General features: G+C 47.0%; 1 long non-coding RNA gene across 2 annotated transcripts in view; it reads right to left on the bottom strand.

The window, feature by feature from the left end:
- Positions 1 to 5899: 5899 nt before the first annotated feature.
- Positions 5900 to 6603, bottom strand: part of LOC142796325 (uncharacterized) — a 102255-nt gene continuing 101551 nt past the window's right edge. Inside the window, exons 5-6 of one of the 2 annotated variants that reach the window (XR_012893745.1) lie at positions 6420 to 6587; positions 5900 to 6087 (exon numbers count right to left, since the gene is read on the bottom strand). This is a non-coding gene — a long non-coding RNA (uncharacterized LOC142796325). The remainder of the gene's footprint in view (positions 6088 to 6419; positions 6588 to 6603) is intronic. The other variant, XR_012893744.1, reaches the window with a different exon arrangement.

Here is a 6603-nt window from a genome sequence, read left to right as displayed (position 1 = left end):
GAACATTTTGGGCCACGTTGTTTCCAAGGAAGGCATCCTCCCGGATCCCGAGAAATTGCGAGCTGTTACAGCGTTTCCTAAACCTGCCACCATCAAAGAACTTCGAAGTTTCATCGGCTTGTGTTCGTATTTGTGGCGATTCGTCCAAAACTTCGCGTCTGTTATATCAGCTCTCACGCAACTTCTCAGCAACTGTAAAGACCTCTTATCGCGGTCCCCTGCCTGCGACGAGGCTTTCACCACTTTGCGACGGCTTCTCACGACGCCACCCATTCTAGGCCATTTCGATCCTGAAGCTCCAACTGAAATCCACACCGACGCCAGTGGTGTAGGCCTAGGTGCTGTGCTCGCACAGCGTAAACCGGAGCATCAGGAATACGTCGTGGCATACGCTAGTCGCACACTTACCAAGGCTGAGAGCAACTACAGCGTCACAGAAAAGGAGTGGTTGGCCATTGTGTGGGCCCTTGGAAAGTTTCGCCCATATCTATATGGTCATTCTTTTGACGTCGTGACCGACCACCACGCGCTGGGCTGGCTTTCGACGTTAAAAGACCCATCTGGCCGCCTCGCTCGCTGGGCGTTGAAAATTCAAGATTACGACATACGCGTGGGTTATCGGTCAGGACGGAAGCATGCTGATGCCGACGCCCTTTCCCGTTCCCCCCTGTCCCAGAATGCCACAGCTGACTCCGCTTGCGATTCCACATTGTCATCGCTTGACTTTGACACCATTGCTATCGAACAACGCAATGACCCGTGGACTGCATCTCTCCTTAATCATCTCTCCGACACTTCTGAACTCCCAAAGACGCGAACGCTCCGGCGCCAAGTTCCACACTTCACGATACGTGACACGCTTCTCTATCGACGCAACTACGCACCAGAGGGACGCAAGTGGCTGCTCGTCGTTCCACGAACCTCGAGGTCACAGATTTGTTCTTCTTTCCACGCTGGCCCACAATGTCGCCACGCAGGAGTCAAGACCTACGAAAGGCTTCGACATCGCTACTACTGGCGTGGTATGTAAACTTTCGTCCGCAACTTCGTCCACTCTTGTGCCGAATGTCAGCGCCGAAAATCTGCACCACACGCCTCCGCCGGTGAACTGCAGCCTTTACCATGCCCTTCCTGACCCTTCGAACGGGTTGGAACAGATATTTGTGGGCCACTTCCATTGACTCCGACTGGCAACAGGTGGATAATAGTTGCTATCGACCACCTAACGCGCTATGCTGAGACCGCTGCACTTCAAACGGCTACAGCACACGAGGTTGCCACTTTCCTACTGCGTTATTTTGTGTTGCGTCATGGAGGCCCTCAAGAACTTCTCAGTGACCGCGGCCGCGCCTTCTTGTTCGAGGTCATTGAAAAATTGCTCGCTGAGTGTGCTATTGTACATCGCACATGTACGGCTTACCACCATCAAACCAGTGGGGCTACCCAGTGCTTTAATCGTACTCTCGGTGACATGCTATCTATGTATGTGACGCCTGATCACTCTAACTGGGACTTAGTCCTCCCATTCATTACATACGCCTATAATACGGCAACGCAAGCGACAACAGGCTTCTCCCCTTTTTACCTCCTCTACGGCCGTCACCCCTCCCACACCATTGACACCATTCTGCCCAATCGACCGGACGTGTCCGAGTGCCTACCGATCTTGGACGCCGCCAGACACGCAGAAGAATGCCGCCAGTTAGCTCGTCGCTTTACCTGCGATGACCAAAACAGGCAAAAAGCAATTCGTGATGCCCAGACCTCAACTCCCGTTTTTCTTCTGGGTGCTCTTGTATGACTGTCAGTGCCGCATCGCACACCTGGGCTCTCTTCCAAACTTCTGCCAAAGTACGATGGGGCATATCCTATTCTCGAACAAACTTCGCCAGTAAACTACCTCATTGAGCCTTTTACGCCACTTCAGACTTGCGACGTCGCAACCGCGAGGTTGTACACGTCCAGAGGCTCAAGCAGTACCACGGTTCAACGCCGCCTGCACAAGACTAAGTCGCCAGGATGGCTCTTTTATTTTTCTCCGTGGGGCCATTGTAAAGAAAAGGAAGTACTCTGGCGCAAAAGCAGCAGCATCGAGCGTAAAGCAGCGGCTCGAGCTTGGAAATTGTGGCTGGTGCATCGCTTTCCAAGCATTCCAAGCATCAACCTTTCTGCTTAATAAATCTCCTTTATAATACATATACTGTAGTATGTATTAGCAGTGGTTAAATGAGGTATTAGCAGTAGCAGTGGTTAAATGAGTTTGCTCTCAGATGCTAGATGGCACGCTTTAAAACTCGTCACCATAAATCCCTTTTACGTCACACTGACCCACCGCGGTGGTCTAGTGGCTACGGTACTCGGTTGCTGACCCGCAGGTCGCGAGATTGAATCCCGCCTGTGGCAGCTGCGTTTTCGATGAAGGCGAAAAGACTGTAGGCCCATGTGCCCAGATTTATGTGCACGTTAAAGGACCCCAGGGGGTCTAAATTTCCGGAGCCCTCCACTACGGCGTCTCTCATAATCATGTGGAGGTTTTGGGACGGTAAACCTTACATATCAATCAATTTTACGTCACACGGTTCATGTTTAACCAGATTCCGGAGGCATGCGTGCCGCCAACTTGTACTTTGACCTACAAGACGGAATGGGCTCTTCTCACACGCTTACTTGCAAGAGAGGAGATTTGAACAACTTGCTCTTTCACCGCATCGTATACTTTGAAGCTATACATCAAACAAAGGTTACTTCAGTCACTGCAGAGGCCAAGTTAGAACAAGTGACCCGCTAGCTAGAAGTGTCAAACTACGGGCTTGCACGCCGTACACCGCCGACACTTGCGGCTCACTGCTCAACCACAAAGCAATAACAGCTGTACAAACTGTTTGGTCGCGCTCGTGCTATATATAAACCTCGGTTTTTTTTTTTCATACGCCCTTCTTACTGTTTAAGCAGCACACTGCTTGTGTTACGCTCTAACAGTTGCTCCTTCACGCTTGTCCCGTCTCTCTTCTTTTTGTGCGTCCTTTCATTTGGACTTAAGCAGCACGCTGGAAGTTTCAGGCTGTCTGGCGTTCTCCACGTGGCAATACAGATTGTTGCTAACACATTCATTGTGTCACCCTTTCAGCAAAACTGAAACTTTTAAGTGTGTCTCAAGTATTTTGCACGCGATTCTTAATTTTACTTTTCACACATGGCGCATGCTGCATCCTCATTGTGGACGTAAATTACATTAGCACCTGCACAAAAGTGAATCTTACAATGGTGTTTTTTCGTGAGGTAATACGTACAGAATCTGCGATTACCAAACAATCTAGCTTGATAGTTGACTGTGTCACAAATACTACAGGAGCTTCTAAAACAACACGGAGTTCATCGACCACTTCTGTTGGCCTTTCCAAACCGCTGCACAAATGCAAGCTGTGATTGGAAATGGCTGACACAAGGCCACCACTGCACTGCTGTACACGCGCAGCCAAAGCTGTTTAATTAGTGCCTACGAAAGCAGCATACTAACCGTTTACTGGTGCACATTTTCCGTGTCCACAGATCCATGAATATGACTCTCGACAAGCGTGGTTTCCAGAATTGAGCCTCCACGAACATTAAGGCGTGACCACAACCGAAGATGCACTCGTTTCGCGTACACAAGGCTAAAAGACACGCAACTCACTCTAAGAGACTGGGTAGCTGGGAGGGTAAGCCTGATGACTGCAGTGGCGCCCGGCACGCAGAGGATGAAGCACAACGTCCGCCACGGGTGTATACGACGTCACGGTGGTGTCTCCAACAAGGAAGTCAATTAAAACGCCTGTCATGGGAGTCATTTGACTCTTGCATAATAGATATCTGTCATTTTCTGATTTCGCTTTTCAATAGGTGTCAGATGGATCACTGAAGAGAAGCGGGAGATCATGAACGTCTGCTGATTCAAATGATTTTTTTATTCTTAGAAATTTGCTTGAGAAATTTACTCGTTTGCTGTTTTCTTTAAAAGCATTTGCTTCTCCATTACGTGACCTAGCTCACACTGGCAGCCATGGAAATGCTTTTACCCTTGTTAGAAAATGGTGATAGACGTAGCCACCTTCAAAATTCGTCATGTTCTTATTTATGATAAGCCTGGTGGACAAGTTGCATTTGTCCGTGTAGCGTGACAGAAGTGATTTCACTAGCCACGTGTTCAGTTGCTCCTTATCTGCCATGAGCTGGACGGGGATTGGCGTAGTCGTCTTCGAAATTCGTCATATTTTCCTTTTTATTATGCCTTGTAAACCAGTCGTATTCATCAGTGTAACGTGACGTAGGAGATTGCGCTTGCGACGCGTTCAGTAGCTCCTTGTACCTGCCATAGGCTGGACGCCTTTTGTACGTTTCAAAGAAGGTTAGTGAGCGAAAGAGGAACATCGTCGCACCCGCAAGCGCGAGTGTGGGCGTTGCATCTGAAACGATGATCGTGTGAGTCAAAACTGGAGCCAACTACGCCAGAGGAGTAGCCAAAGGGGTTGGGGGGGGGTTGAAAACTTGTCCCTGAACTTTTTTCACTTTCGCTTGGGCATGTATAAAAATACATGCACGAAATACATGAAGTGTAACGAACCTGAATTTTCCCCAAACATAAAAAAATTATAGCTGAGTGTGACGCCTTGCTATCGCAAGGCTTCCACAGCTGCGCTTGTCTCCCCCTCTGGTTGAGCACCTAACTTTTGAAATCAAATATATTATTTCAATTGGGTACCTTTTAGGAAAGCTGCGAGACACATACCTCACGTACGTGCATGATAAACAAATGGGCGGAGCTATCGCATAATATCTATTACTAGTTTGTTGACAAGTACTTGTGATAAAAACTTAGAAAGACAACTCCATCTCTGAGCAGGGTAAACAAACAGGCCGAGTCATTCTATATTAGCTGTTTGTTTTAATCAACAGAGCTGTTTGAGAACGTAATGAGAGAGAGAGGTTCCGTTCTGGGCACAGTTACCGGACAGGCTGAGGCAATATATCATATAATTGATTGCTTTCAATACGAGTACTTTTCAAAAAATCTCCGAAATCAAAAGTTTTGTTTCAGGCTTTTTTGCAGTAATTTGTAGCTTTGCGTCTGGTAAAGCCAGTAAGGAATCGTAAATGTTTTAACGCACCGTGTTACTAAGGCTAGCATCGTGAATTCATAACGATTGTGTGTTAGTTCTAAACAGCTGCTTAAATACCATAAAAGACTAGCACCCCCCAGCGGGACAACGCCTCATGAAAACTACGAGCACTGAAGCTTTGGTTACGGCAGGTGATGCTGAACGGACTGTTTTCAAATAGAGGGACCCTCGGATTGTGAAAAATGAAATTTGTATGTTTAGCACTCGTCTCCCTCCTAAAAAAAGTATTCCTGGCTTAAGCAGCCAAAACCACCTCGAGGGCAGCCCGACAACAAGGCAAGAGGAGTGACAAACAATAGTCTTCGCCGGGTGCCATTCGCGATACTGTGGTTGCTTTGCGAATGTTTTCTGACGCGAAAAAAACTTGCTGACCTTGGTAACGTCATGAGTGTACCCCCTGTCTTGGCCAAACGACAAAAAATGTCCATTGCACCTGGCTCCTGGAATGAGAACGCATCTTTACTTAAAACCAAATTGAAATACCTCACATGGCACGCTCGTCACTAACAATTGGTCAGAAATGCCCCCCCCCTCCTCTTCCAGGACTCCCAGTTTCCAAATTTGGTAGCAAGAGTCCTTCGGAAAGTTCAATAGATAGACAGCATTTTCCTACACAAGATGGCGCAATGTTCATGCGACGAAACTTATGGAGGTGCGGAAGTAACACAGCCTTGATTCGAACAGTCTTAGCCTAATGCTGAAATTTGGGCGTCACCTCCTTGAGCACCTCAAAAATCCAAGCGTTGTTTTGTTTGTTATTAACTAGTATTTATTAACACGGTTGTCATATTGGGGTGAGAGCAACTGGAATTGTATGGCACCTTTTCGAATGTATGGTTCTTGCCGCATGCCTCATTGTATGTGCTGTTACACATTCCTAAGAGTCCTGTGCGAACAGTTTTATCTGTAACAAGAACCATGCAAGCATAGCCTGAAAAGAAAAAAAAAGATAATAAATTTTCGTGGCAAAATGTTGAAAAAGCAAGTTCTGCAATATTTCTGTAGGACGACCAAATTAAGCACAACAAGACCGTTTGTACATGTTTGGATAAGCTATAGTATCTTTCAAAAGCACTTTTCCTGCACATGGAACTACAGCAGCGAGTAATGCTTCATGCGTTGTAGAGATTTCCTAAATCCTGTGATAGCTTGAAATATTAAGGCGCCTGCGATTGCTGCGGTATAGCAAAACGCTTTCTGGCGTTTACTAATTCAACGAAGATTACTGCTACGACGTACACGACCACGAAAACGCAAAAATACCTGAGTGTGGTCTCCAGGCTCAACGGCGAGAATCTGGAGAATTTTTGTTGAAGAAGCTCAACTTGAATGACCAGGTCACAAGAAGAAGGAATGCATCATATATTGTCTTTCTTATTACCCATTCAAAGAGCACTGTATCCGCATTAAATCGAGCCTTGTTTGTAAAGGCTACGGAAATGTAGAA

Source organism: Rhipicephalus microplus, chromosome 2, assembly GCF_043290135.1.
Source record: "Rhipicephalus microplus isolate Deutch F79 chromosome 2, USDA_Rmic, whole genome shotgun sequence".
NCBI classification, from domain to species: Eukaryota; Metazoa; Arthropoda; class Arachnida; order Ixodida; family Ixodidae; genus Rhipicephalus; species Rhipicephalus microplus.
This window is presented reverse-complemented; position numbering and strand designations above follow the sequence as displayed.